Source organism: Alosa pseudoharengus, unplaced genomic scaffold, assembly GCF_046254945.1.
Source record: "Alosa pseudoharengus isolate Yale_2024_CS ecotype anadromous, Long Island Sound unplaced genomic scaffold, YU_APseudo_1.1 YU_APseudo_1.1_scf_23, whole genome shotgun sequence".
NCBI lineage: Eukaryota > Metazoa > Chordata > Actinopteri > Clupeiformes > Clupeidae > Alosa > Alosa pseudoharengus.
In genome coordinates this window covers 5803730-5818729 of record NW_027468685.1, presented here as the reverse complement: position 1 = coordinate 5818729, position 15000 = coordinate 5803730, and positions in this window count along the sequence as shown.

Sequence of the window (15000 nt, the reverse complement as noted above, 5' to 3'; positions counted from 1 at the left end):
AAATGTAGGGTTCTGGGTAAGTTGTGCTTTGAAAATGTAGGATTCTGCGTAAGGTGTGCTTTGACAATGTAGGGTTCTGGGTAGGGTGTGCTTTGAAAGTTGTTTTTCTTTGACCCCCCCCCCCCTCCACCCTGAAGCTGATCCCACCTTTGAGTGGGGTTCTGCTATGAAAGTTGTTTTTCTTTGATTTTGTCTTTTTCACTTTTGCTCTCTTTTCTCTCCGCTTCCCCAGGCTTTGACTGCTCTGTTCTTTGACACAATGCCAGTGGTTAATGGCGCTTTAAAAATAATTAAGAGCCCTGAATTATGTTGATATTTTCTGTGTCTTTTCTTTATGGATTACAGTAATTTAATTTGACAAAGTCATTGAGGCTGCCACGGCTACTATGGAGGAGGAGACACAGTAGATGTTGCAGGTGTAAGGAGACTCTCATATGCCTCCCGACACTCTTTAAATTTCTCTGATGTTTACAGTGGCACTACCTCCCCCTCTCCATCGCCGACGGCCTCGCCTCCCGTACCTGTCAATCAAAGCGCTGCTACTAATTACTGCCGAGCCTGAGCTCGTTAACTGCTAAAGAGTTCATCAGATGTTATTCCGTCGCAACCCAGGGGTCATAAAGGTGAAATGGGCTCAAAGGAGATTTCTCGTAAAAAGCCTTATAGTGCACTAAAACTTTAACGTCAACTTTTAGTCCGGCCATATCTCTGTATCTGTTATTTAATAAGCGGAAATCATGAAGGGTGCCCTGGCTGTTCACTGCTAAGTTCAAAGCTTTGCCCTGAGCAAAAACTACACTTCACTACACACAACACACAACACACTTAAAGTAGTTGTAGTGGACCCGAAGTGTTGAATTCTCCAGAGAGGGTCTGCAATGAAACGCCAGACCCTTTTGAGATAATAGCCATTACGGGTACAACCATCAGAGGCTGTGCAGAGATATGATGTGTGTGTGTGTGTGTGTGTGTGTCTGCTATCACGGGGTACAACCATCAGAGGCTGTGCAGAGATATGATGTGCATTTAATGAAGACATGAAGCAGACGTCTTTTTCAGGAGCCTCAACAGCAAAAGCTGACTTAAAAACAGAAGCTCTACGCTCGAAAGGTTAGTCTGCCAGCACAATATGACATGTTCCAACAACATCATTTCAACATCATTGTCATGCCTGGCATGTTTGCAACACACACACACACACACACTAGGTTCTCTGCATTTTCAGGTTGTGATGACCTCTGAATGAATGCTTTGTCATTTTCCTTTTCCTATTTACACCATACTCTTTCAAGAATGTCTCTCTCTCTCTCTCTGTGTGTGTGTGTGTGTGTGTCTGCACTGTGTTCCAGTAGCGACAAAAACTTCACAATAATGCGTAGGTGTTTACTTAAAATCACATTTTTCTGAGCGATGGGAAATCTTTGAAAAAGAAAGGGCTTGTTACCTTGGCTCAGTGTGGAAGCCAAGCATCCCCAAACACACACCAGGCATCCACATGTAGCCCCCCTTTAATTATCATGGTAGGTTAAGGTTAGTAAAACCTGAAAAAGGGGTGCCCTGAGTCCTTACTAAATTATCAAGAATAACTTATTCTAGTCTTTAGGTTTCTATATACTTATTTATAATTATTGTACCAGAATAACCAAACACTTTCACAATGAAGTATATTAAACACAATGGTGTTTACTGAAAATGTGTAAATAAATGAAAGTTAATTAAATAAGAATGGTTAAGCTAAACTTGAAAGCCCAATACTTTCAGTTAGCTATGCAGCTCCACTGTTTTAACAGAGCCTACTAACTTACTCATACTCTGACCTCATACTAACGTTACTAATTTTAAATGGGCTAATCACACTTCAAACTAGAAAATGCAATTCCAGGGAATTACCATTGCATGTAAATGCAAAAAAGCTGCTGTGTATAACATTAAATTACTTACAGCATGATTATTCAGATTACATAGACGTGTCCAGTATTCTTGAAAACCACTTACTTGATTAGATGTTAGCTTAGAGTATATGACAGTCAGTAAAAATAAATTGTTAATTCAATATTGATCAACATTCTTTGTATTAATACAGCAGAATGATACTCAGAATAGACTAATGAACACTTAACAACCAATGTAAGTCAAAAAAATCACAGTTGTGTGTGTGTGTAAATATATACAGAACTTGATAATGCCAATCATATTATCCTAAGACAGATCTATTTATCAGTGGTAATTCTGAAATGGCAGCAAGAGCTAGAGGTCTCAGTTAATTGTAATAAATAGGTCACTTTTGATGGTGATATAGACTGAAGAACAAGATTCAGCCCTTCAGATGATCAGTTTTAGACAGAACTTAGGTCAGAATCTTAATTTTCACACAGCACAGCTCAGGTCTAAAAACAGAGGTCTAACAGCATAGCTAAGTTTCACAGATGTCACAGCACAGGTATGATTCAAATGTATGCATGCTTCATATAGTTTTCGGCATAGTCCTCCTGCAACAATATAATACTCAGAATGTCTCAGTGTAGATCTCAGTTCTACGTCTATAGTTCAAAGGTATGTGCAGATATGTTAAGATATGGTCACATGTTTTTAGGAATTATGGTCACATGTTTTTAGGAATTAATGTTAGTGTTAATGTCAGCGATGTATGGTTGGCAGGATGTGCACACAGACAGGCACACACCTAATGTAATACACGGTCATCACCACACTGGTCTGGTCTGGTCCCTAAAAGACAAAAGCAAACAAGTTAGTTATACCAAAAACATGGAATGTGTACAATTGTTCAATACAACTTAGATATTTAAGTGAGGTTGTTGCACCATAAATCTGTAATGGTAGTTAAATATACTAGCCTATAGTATTTCACTGCAAACAAAGCAACATTTTGTGTTTTATTAATTTCTGTTTAAGGATAGTTGATAGCCAAACAGTTTAAAGTAGCCTAAACAGCTTAGAACACTTTGTAGGCAAAGGGTGTGTTGTTGCTGAGTCTTAAGGATGGACCATTCTGATATTAAGCATCTTGATAACCAACTACACATATCTTACAGCCTGCTAGGTCTGTTATCCACATTTTTTCTACAGATTACGATGTAGGCCTACTTTAGGATGTAGCCTACAACAACTGGGAAGCTTTAATTTATAGGCCAGAATAATGCAGAAATGAGTAGCCTAGGCCAAGTAAACATACTCTGTAGCTATGTTGACAGCACAAACGTTGTACCTCAACTTATGTAGTGTGTTTTAACCCTTTAGGCGCCAGAGTTTTTTTTTCGAAACGTTCGATTTTGACATCTTAATTTCAAAAGGCTATATCTTAAAAGTGATAAGAGATAGAGACTTTCTGTAAATTAGAGAAATATTAAGGATGACCCAAAGTTTATGTAGGGATTACATCTAATTTGCATATTATGACGTCATATGACGTGGCGGCCATCTTGGATTATAGAATTTTCATGAAAGAATGAAATGAAAGAAAATCATGTTTGAATGATAAAATTCAGCACTTCTTTCCCCCCAAAATGTCCCTCACCTTCTGTGTGCTATATTGCACAATACTGAATGCTCAGGTAAATAGTAAGTAGTAAACAAACTGTGTAAATCATTACTAATAAATGGCAGTAACAAACCGAATGAATGTAGCGGTAGGTTGGCCTTTTGCTGTAGAGATTTTCCATTTACTACATACAGTAGGCACTCTGAAGCCATGTATGGGGCACATATATATTATTCAGATGACACACAAACACAAGTAGACAAGACCTGTTTAGTTCAAAAGCTCACTCGCCACGGCAAGGCACAGATCTTGAGTGAGATGACGAGACAAGACGAGAGACAATGTTAGTATTTTTTTTTTCTTTTTGTTGTTTTTGTTGATGTTTTTTTGGTTGTTTTTTTTAGCTGACAAAGACACATACATCACAAGGACATGAACTCACAAAAAAGAACACATAGTGTACACTACTAAATGGTCAGGGAAATAGATAGTAAATCAACAGTCTAAATCATTACTAATAAATGGCAGACAAAAAAAGAAATTATGTAGCAGGCCTTTTGCTGTAGAGATAATGACTCCCTATCCATCCAGGTGACATTTCTTGTAGTGTTTCAGGGTGTGGTTACTCTCATTGCAAGGCACAACACAAAGACCCACCCCACACTGCCTACACATGTATTTTGTCTGACGGCGGCCTTTAGGGCAGGTCCGATCAGAACAAACGACACAATCTGGTTTACCATCAGCCTGGCAGATAAAGTGGCGCTCAGTGAGTCTCTGTGGCATGTCTCCCAGTGAGGATGACTTTCGGCCTTTGTTGCTCTCTTTCCTGGAGAAGCCTTCCAGTAAAGCAGTGATGACATCCTGCACGAAGATTTTCAGGGGCTTGTGAGGAGCAGTAGTGCAGCGGCAGTAAATGATGTGGGCATTCACCATGCTTACACTGAGAATGGCATTGAAAATCCTATTGTACCATTTCCTTGATCTATGGGGGAAGAGGTAGGTCTTCATTCTCTGGTCTGCTGTGTCGACACCCCCCATGAACGAATTGTAGTCATCAACACAAACAGGCCTATTTATCTCCCTATAGCCACTATCAGTGTGTTTGGTCCTGATGCGCTTTCTGACACATGTGTTGGAATGCAGTGTAGAGAGCATTGTGAGGCGCTTTGTATCATGCCACGCACAAGCTAGCATTTTCCCCTTCCTAATGAAGACTGGGTCATCTCCCTTGCTCAATGGCAGCTGTTCACGGGTGAGGCCCTTTGGCACCCCCTTCCTGTTACTGCTGACAGTCCCACACAAACCCGAATCATTGTTTGCCAGCTCATCTGCTATGGCTGGCGAGGTGTAATAGCTGTCCATATACACCTCATGCCCTTTCCCTGTGTACGGGGCCATCAGCTCACAGACAACAAGGTGTGTGGCACCGAAATCAGCATTAGGCCTATTTTGTCCAGTGTACATGGACCACTGTAGCACATAGCCTGATTTTGCTTCACTCAGAACAAATACTTTGTAACCATATTTGTCTGGTTTGTTTGGGTTATACATTTTGAGTGTGGATTTCCCTTTGAATGCAATGGTCATTTCATCCAGTGACAGCTGCTTAGATGGGCCATACACTGCTGAAAACCGGGGGATGACCAAATTAATGATTGGGCGGATTTTGAATAGCCTGTCATAGCCTGGCTGACCCCTGTCAACATACTCCTCATTATTGGTGAAATGAAGGAAAGACAAAATCATCTCAAATCTATTCCTGGACATCACCTTCCCAAATCCAGGTGTTGCTGTTGGCCAATATTCAGCCCATAATCCTTCAGTGTCCTTCAGGAGTGTGGCTGGAGTTGATGGGAGGCTAAAAACTGATGGGCATAGCGATTTGTCTCAATAACAAGTAAATTCCAGAACTCATCAGAGAGAAAGAGTGATAGAAAATCTAGGGGTGAATTGGCATTGGAGAGTTCTCTTTCCCCCAGATAACCAATTGGCTGATCAAAGGGCGTGATCCAACTTTGGTACTGCTCCTCATTGGCCAAGTACTCAAAGCCATCATCTTGCACTAAACTATTCATGGCTCCTCTGCCCCGTGTCACACCGCCTCTGCTCCTGCTGCAACTAGCACGGCCTGATCTGCCTCGCGCGCGCGCCGAGTGGAGAGAAGTTGCACAGCTCGAACTAGGCCTACTGTCATTCTCATTGCGACTCCCCCTGCCTCCACGTTGCCCCCTAACTGTCCTACACTTCGACCTCGTCTAACATCCCCAGTGGCATTAGACAAATGCTCCAACAACATGTTACTGTCGCCGCGATTGCGGAGAGGCACACGGTCAGAAGACAAAGAAGCTAGCTGGCTAGCGCTGTAAAAAGACTGGACCCCCACATAACTTCCAGCCTCGTTTCCCACACCACTAACACGCCTGCTAACTTCCCGATGAACACTACGACCCCGTGAAACATTGTTCCCAGCACTGACATTGGGCAAAGGACCATCTACATTGGGCAAAGGATTCATTTGTGCTTGGTGTAGGTCTACTTTGTCCAGCTGCACCATTGCAAGGCAGGGACGCATCTGAAGCGTGGTGAGTAAACGAATCACCGTCATTTTCTAAAGGCAGATATTCTCCTTCAGAATCAGGGTCACCGAATAGAAAACCCAACACTTCATTGCGGGTAAACTTTTCTGATGCCATTACACGATAATGTAATGCAAATACTCTCTGACGTTGACAATACCGCTCTGATAAAAATGGCACACACGCACACTAGCTCCGGTATTTCTCGCACTGATTCAATGTGCTCTAGCGGGAAGATTTTGTATAGAAGCATGACGTTTTTTCGACTCGTGATGACGTATGACATGTCTGCCATCTAGTGGAGTGGAGATTGAACGAATTATGGCACCCTATTTGACAAAATCAGCCGTTTTATTCAGTGCCGCATCTTGTCGACTATAGTCGCCCCTGGTGCCTAGAGGGTTAACAATACTTTGGTCATATGGTCTGTTTCCAAACAGTAAGGTTTTTATCAGGTCCCTTTCCACAGGTTATCAAGAGCCAGATAGTATAACGTTAGTTAAAACGCTCCTGGTTAGTGAGCAAATGTAACGTTAACGTCAGTGCTTAGCTGGGAGCGACGTTAGGTTTGAATGTCGTTAGCTAACGTTATCGAAACCTTAAGCTTTTGCAGGCGGTCATTTGCGGGCGGGTCAGTTAAAATTAATTAAATATATATTTTCTACAAATAGCCTAGGCCTACTTAAAATATCACGAGAAGGCTAGCATCAATACAGTAAAGCATCAATACAGTAAGTCAACAGTAAAGAAGCTGAAGATGCGAGTTAAAATAATAAAGACACCCCTTCAGGAAAAGCGATATAGGCTATGGGAAATATTGGGAAAAGTTCTTAAAGAAGATGACAGTAGACAGTACAAATTATGGTCTATGTAGGCCTACTTCTTGCGAAGCCGTTTAAAAGTATGACAGCCGAAACGGGCAGCCTGCAGGAATAAATCTTATGGCACAGACTACACAGCCATATCTACCGGTATGTATAGGTTCGCGCATGCATAAAAGTTACCTTAGTTCGTTGTGTTTGTGACTTTAAACAGTGGATGTGCTTTAGTAAAGCTTTGTGCTTCATTCAGCCAGTTCTTGCGCTAACGTTTTGACCAGCAATGTATCTCTCTTGCCTACCTTGCCTCCCCATTTCTATTTTCGAAAGAAGTATGTCCATGGCCAAATCTTATCCTAGTGTTCTAATCCTTGGTGGTTGCGTGCGTGCTTGCGCTCTTATTCTCATTCTCTCTCCTGCGCAAACATTATGTCCTGCATGCCTGCGTGTAGTTCTACTGCATAAAGTTTTGCAAATAAATTAGTTTGTTTTACAGAAATGGACTACTGCATGCAGACTATAACCAAAAGTACACATTTTGTAAATAAGCGGGTCGGATCGCGGGTCGGGTATAATTTTGTCCTAATTAATATTCGCGGTCCGAGTTGCGGTCGGGTTGATTAAAATATCGGGCGACCGCGGGCCGCTTGTGACCAAACCCGCGCAACACTGGTTTGTAGCCCCGTGTGTGTGTGTGTGCTTATGACATTTGCTGGCCGTTTTAACCTTGTAAACGTCATTTTTCGACCAGTTTTATTTGATTCACGTAGGGGGGAGGGCCTAGGAGAATTTTTTTGAGCCTGGGGGAGGCCCCTGGAAAAAAAATGTTTACCAGGGGGGAGGGCCAGGCAGAACATTTTTAACCCGATCGTCTGGCGACCGGCCCTCCCCCCCCCCGCTTAATATTGTACAGTCCCTAACGTTAGAACTACCGAGTTTGGCTACTTGTGACCTATCATTTCATACATAGCCTATAGTATAGAATGCTACATAACATAATGTTTGACGACATAAATGAGTCAAATACCAAAAATCGGACCTACCTTGTCTGTAGTTAGAGAAATGTGCCTCTGGAGGAGAGTTTTACGAGCAAGTAAAGTATCACGGCAGGCCAAAACGTTCAGAAGATTCACAGCTCCAGTGGTAGAAAGATTGCAGCTGACCAGCTGTTGGTCACGTCATAATGCTAGAAGTTGCCGCCAAGGCGGTCAATGTTAACTCAATGGGAATTTATTGCTATTTTAGCGTAAATATCTCAAAAAGTATAAAGTTCACAAATGTAAAAAATACATTGTATTTTTGTCCGTTACAAGACCTTTGTAGGAGTGTTTGAATGATGTCAAACGGTTCAGTGGTTTTAGTGTTATTAAACGTCAAATTTGGTCGGAAGAAGAATAATAAAAGACGATAATAAGAAGAACAGTGATAATAGTCCATTGCATTTACATGCTATGCAACAAGTGCGGGGATGATTAAACAACTTTTTACAAAAAATGAGATGTTCCTCAGAACAACCCTGATTCATCCTTCTCCATTCCAGTCTCTCCCTCCTTCCTTCGTGTAGACCCTCGTCCAATCAAATTCGAACAGATATTACATGTCCAATCCAGAATCACTTACCTAGCTGTTTCTAGGTAAAATACATATCACCAGATTACCACAGCCCAATTTATATGAAAGTCAATGAAACCATATTATACAGTATGACATTAAATGTTTTTTCTTTTTCTTTTTTAACAATAACTATACATATCGTATTCATGTACACCAGCTATCACATACATTACTTTAAGAGTAAACAAAACATGAAATAAACAAAACAAAATATTGACACTGTTACACACACACACACCAGGCATCCACACACACACACCAGGCACAGGCCGACGCAGCTGTATAATCATTCATGGCTACTTTGTTCTGACCACAGTGCAGAGCAGCAGTCGTCCATGTCACGACATGCTGACGGTTAATTGCTAGGTTTTTTGTACCATCACTGGGCAAGATGCTACGGAGACCCCCGGGTGACATGGAAAAAAAAAAAAAAAAAAAAAGTCATGGGGGAAAAAAACACAAAGAAGAAAAAAAAACTTTTCCGGGATCTCGCAAAAGTTTTTTTCTACTTTTGGAACTTGCTGGGCTTCCTACTTGACCCCAATAGGCCCACAAACCACTACCGCCAGATGGCAATCATATCAGAGGGCCGAACGAGCGAACCGGGAGGAACAAAGGTCCGTTAAATTCTGTCAATAATTGCATAGGCCTTTGATCATATTGTAGCGCTGAGCTTAGTTGCATTGTGATGTTCCTGTATGTTGTATGTGTGTGTGTGTGTCTGCACGCAGGTGTCTCCCTCTTCCTCCCGTGTCATAGGCCTATGTAATGTGTCCAGAAAACCCACAAAATGCAACAGCGATAGAGCAATCATAGTATCATGATATGATTGCCATCTGGCAGTAGTGGTTTGTGGGCCTATTGGGGTCAAGTAGGAAGCCCAGCAAGTTCCAAAAGTAGAAAAAAAGTTTTGCGAGATCTCGCAAAAGTTTTGCGAGATCCAGCAAAAGTACATTGTTGTTTTTTTTTCTTCTTCATGTTTTTTTTCTCATTACTTTTTATTTTTATTTTTAACCCATGTTTTTTTTTCCCATGTCACCCGGAGGGCTCCGTAAGAACTTGATCATTGGACAACCCTACCACTAAACCTTTCCATAGGCCTGCAACATTTATGACATAAAAAGTGGAATATGAACGCATTTCATCACACCTGACAATTAAACGGAGCTGTGGCTGTTTGCGATTTGACTGATTCTTGAGAGCGAGGAGCGGGATATTTGCACCACTCAGCTCCGTTCACTAGCTCTGATTCGGAGGCATATCACATACGTAAAGATTATAAAATCTGATTATTTTTCGATTCATGACACGTTTCTTTTTATTTTTTAATGCGTTCTGCGGAGAAGGGAGATTGGCGTTGGTCACGGTTTGGAATGAAAGGGAGAAAACAGGACAACGTAGTTAAGGCGGCAGGCTTGTTTTGCCAAGGCGGCCGCCTTGACTGCAAAGTGCTGCGGGAAACCCTGGAAGAACATGGATGGGATGTTCTTATAAACTCCCACACTCCCACACACATGGTCTCTAAGGCTCCTGCTCTAAAACTGTCTGTACTTTGTGTGTGTGTGTGTGTGTGTGCGTGTGCGTGTGTGTGTGCGTGTGCGTGTGCGTGTGCGTGTGCGTGTGCGTGCGTGCGTGCGTGTGTCTGTGTGTGTGTGCATGTGCGTGCGTGTGTGTGTGTGTGTGTGTGTGGTGCACACCTCAAAGAGGACAACATCAAAGTCCACATGACAGCCATGGGAAGTCGGGCTCTATACTGTCTGTCAGAGTTCTCATCACCACACACACACACACACACACACACACACACCTGCTAATGGTGGAGGGCAGTGTTCACTCACACCCAGTAGTTTCAGGGTAGTCAAAGCTTATTCTCTCCCTCATTTACCTCTCTTCTACCTCCCTCTCCTCATCCCATGGTCATGTCAAAACCTTTAGTGGGGGACATTGCAACACACACACACACGCACACGCACAGACACACACACACATACGCACGCACACACACACGCACGCACACACACACACACACACACACGCACACGTACAAGCACACGCACACACACACACACACACCCACACGCACATGCACACACACACGCACACACATACACATATACACACATGTGGACGCATCTACACACAAACACACACACATACATGATCTATCCAGTCATTTTCTATGTGAGTAATCAAATATGCCAATTTGCAAGGCTGGGTTTGGATATGGTGCCGAAGCGCCCGTATAATTCGCTGTGATTGTCTGTTTCTTCTGCTGTGACCGAGACATAATGAGAGGTCATCTCGGCTTTGGAGATGAATGCAGCAGAGAACCACGAGGGGGAATTACACAAAATGGGCGTCTTTGTGTTGTGTGAGAAAAAAGAACCGGCTCATTGGAAGCGAGACACTGAAAGACAAACTCAAGTAGCAAAGAAGGCCTTTTACTTTTCTCTATGAATCCACTGTGTAATCTTTTAGGAGATGGTGATGGAGGATTGTAAGGAGGATGACAAATATAGCAATGTGCAAAAACAATCCCTGAAGAGATAATGTCAATGTGTGCTTTGAAATCAAGAGTAAACTTGTTTGACAAAAATGTTGTCAAGAGGGATAAATTGACATTAAGAACAGATACACCATGGAGACCAACTGCAGTCGTGAAGGCACACAGATGATGTCTTTGTTTTGAAAGTGAAGAAAACTGTTATTATGGGACTCCTGGTGAAGGCGGAACACTTTGTTAGAGCATATATTTGTGAGTGTAATTGCAAGCGCACTCTTAAGTGCAGCACACATCGCACCAGCAGGAGGTTGTGTAAAAATAGAGAGCTGGAAGCAGAGTTTAGCAGTCTGCGAAGAGAAGAGAGAACAAGGAGTGAGGATATAGGGTAGTAAAGTGAGGATATAGTGAGGATATAGGGTACTAAAGTGAGGATATAGGGAGGATATAGGGTACTAAAGTGAGGATATAGGGTACGAAATAGGACTAACAGACAGGGCCGCCACCAAATCATTTTGGGCTGAATGAAAGAATACACTGGGGCCACCCCAATACAAATGACTACAAGAGAACTGCTGAGAGTTGGTGTCACTGTCCTGTTGTACGAGAGTGAAAGTGATGTCAGTGTCCTGTTGTACGAGGATGAGAGTTGATGTCAGTGTCCTGTTGTACGAGAGTGAGAGTTGATGTCAGTGTCCTGTTGTATGAGGGTGACAGTTGGTGTCAGAGAGTGGGAGTTGGTGTCAGTGTCCTGTTGCACGAGGGTGAGAGATGATGTCAGTGTCCTCTTGTATGAGGGTGACAGTTGGTGTCAGAGAGTGAGAGTTGTCGGTGTCAGTGTCCTGTTGTACAAGGGTGACAGTTGGTGTCAGAGAGTGAGAGTTGGTGTCAGTGTCCTGTTGTACGAGAGTGAGAGTTGATGTCAGTGTCCTGTTGTACGAGGGTGACAGTTGGTGTCAGAGAGTGAGAGTTGGTATCAGTGTTCTGTTGTACGAGGGTGACAGTTGGTGTCAGAGAGTGAGAGTTGGTGTCAGTGTCCTGTTGTACGAGAGTGAGAGTTGATGTCAGTGTCCTGTTGTACGAGGTTGACAGTTAGTGTCAGAGAGTGAGAGTTGGTGTCAGTGTCCTGTTGTACGAGGGTGAGAGTTGGTGTCAGTGTCCTGTTGTACGAGGGTGAGCGTTGATGTCAGTGTCCTGTTGTACGAGAGTGAGAGTTGAGATGGTCAGCCTTTAAATGAGGCAAAACAAAGAGGCCGTGTCAGTTTAAGTTCAAGTTCATCAGACGCAGGTAAGGGGTAAAAAACAGCTGTATGGGGAAATTATGTACATGCCGTTATTCACGAAGGAGTGAATAGTTATGTCGCAAGGCAATGTTTTTTGGCCATTGCTGTTGGGAGATGCTAAAGCGGGCATGGTGGTCGTGACAGTTGGTCAGCCTGGGTTGGGCCCCTGAACCTAACAAACCAACATGTGAGTCCATGTGTCGTTGTATAGAAGTGTCTGCTAAATTCCATTGTTTAACTTTGCATACCAATTATTTTTTTAACAGGAAACACTGAATAGATGTGTGTTTGGATTAATGAGCCACTAAGCTCTCTGCTGAAGTAATATAAAACTGACCCATTTACCCCAATTTTCATATGCTGAATCATGATTCTGTTTCATATAATTAAGGAGATTTGTGCAAGGATTTGAGGCTCTTAAAAGGAGAAACAAGATGTTTTCACTGCACTCTTAAAATTAAACCAGGGATCAGACATAATTAGACAATACTTCTCATGTTACATCTTATTTTCCATTGATTGGATTGGATTTGTATATTTCGGGGGGATTGCAAAGGAGCAAAACAATGTAACATGTTGTTAAGTCCATTAAGCCCCCTGTTAAAACCACACTCTTGTCTTTGTCTTCAAATTGCAGACAGGGATATACCCAATACAAGGTTTTTTTCAAAGACTGTACAGCATTTGCAGTGTATTGCTGCTAGTTCTTAATGTATTATTAAAAACAACAACAGAACTGCACATTTGAGAGTTACGTCTGCATGAGACACCCCTCCCTGACCTCACCTGTCTGTTCTTCACCTGTCTGTGCTTCACCTGTCTGTGCTCACCTGTCTGTGCTCCACCTGTCTGTGCTCCACCTGTCTTTGCTCCACCTGTCTGTGCTTCACCTGTCTGTGCTCACCTGTCTGTCCGGATGAGCAGGAGACGGTCTATAGAAACCTGTAGCCTGGTCTAGTTTGTGATGGTTGTTGAAGTAGAAACAATCAAACATTTCAGATATCCAACTGTGAGTGAATCTCTTTGTGTGACAATGGTTAGTAGTGATGTTATGCTGTTAAAGGTACATTATGCAAGATTTTCACCTTTACAAAGCCAATTTGATAGTAAACAAACTTGTAATAGGCAAATTGTTGACCTAGCATAGCTATACTGGATAGAGCGAGTCGCTACCGAGAAAACCAGCCATGCAACTTCAAGAATGGCGGCCCGACAAATCTTGCAAGAATCGTGAAACATTACCTTTTGTGTTTGCCTGTTGTTAATTCTTCACCTCGACAACAAAAGCATTTTTGCTGTGCACAGGGGGGATGAGTCATGAGAAGTTTGCTATTTACAACAGCAGAGTGAAATATAAATATATTGTGACTTTAGAGGGAGCTCTACAGTTGCCAAAAATACCTAAACCTATAGTGTACCTATAATTGAAAGTTTTATTTAGCATATTCAAACCCCCAGTATCCCCAATGCCTCCTGTGCCCCTGCACACACACACACACACACACACACACACACACACACAAACAATCATATTTACACATGTACACATTGATATTTGAACTTTTTTAAGTTTTGCTGGCTGTTTTAATTGCCCCTTGAACATGAAAAGGAAATAATGAACTCTCTTAGTGTTTCTCCTACTCAAATCCCATTCATCGTAATAATGATGTACTAATTGTTCAGCAAACTAATGGTCTAGCATTGTGTGCTTATTGTCACTGATTGAGGGAATGTCTGATGCTTTGGGACGTCAGTGTTTTATAAGAATGCGTTGAGTAATTTTAGAGTCGGCTCAAGATGAGAGCATATTCATCTACCTTAATGAGCCTTCCCTGCCTCACGTGGTGACAGAGAAGGAATAACACACACAGCCATACGCAGTAGCTGCCCTCCTCGCTTAAACACTATTAAAAGTGCTGCATCTGACTGCCATATTGATTGATTGGTTGGTTGATAGGTAGGTGTCATATCTAAGAGTTTATTGTAATATGGACAGTTTTATAATTTTATAACTTAGTACTTCCAAAGGATTTAGACTGTCTGTCAGAGGGTGTGAGATGAATTAAGAGGTCACACAATAATTCATAACTATCTTCCATATTTACAAGTGTCCTCAATAACACAGTACAATATAGTATACTTGGACAATGTCCTCAACAACACAGTAACATATAGTATACCTGGACAATGTCCTCAATAACAGTAAAATATATACTTGGACATGTTTTAGGTCAAGAACAGTTCTACTGTCTACGAATTCTTGTTCTTGAATTTCCCCTGGGGATCAATAAAGTATCTATCTATCTATCTAGCTAGCTAGCTAGCTAGCTAGCTGTACGTACATTGTAGGCTACAATATTAGGCCATAACATTCCTTTTACAATAAATTGGGGACAATTTATTCAATTCATGATTCAACATGGTCTCTTAACACAAAAATAAATAGCATCACAGACATATAAAAGGCATGAAATCAGTACCGTAATGCATAATTAAATTCATATAAAAAGGTCTATATTTTTTCGATTCAATTGGATGCCAAACATGCCAAGTAAATGTCACAGCCACTGTTTCCTTGGTAAAATTTACAAGAACCATATCCTTTAGCAAGGAGGGAAGAAGTCATGCTCTCACAATGAAGCATCTGTTTTGTTAAGAAAATATGATCATGCTTCCCTTGACTAAACTGTGGATTATGATAATTCCA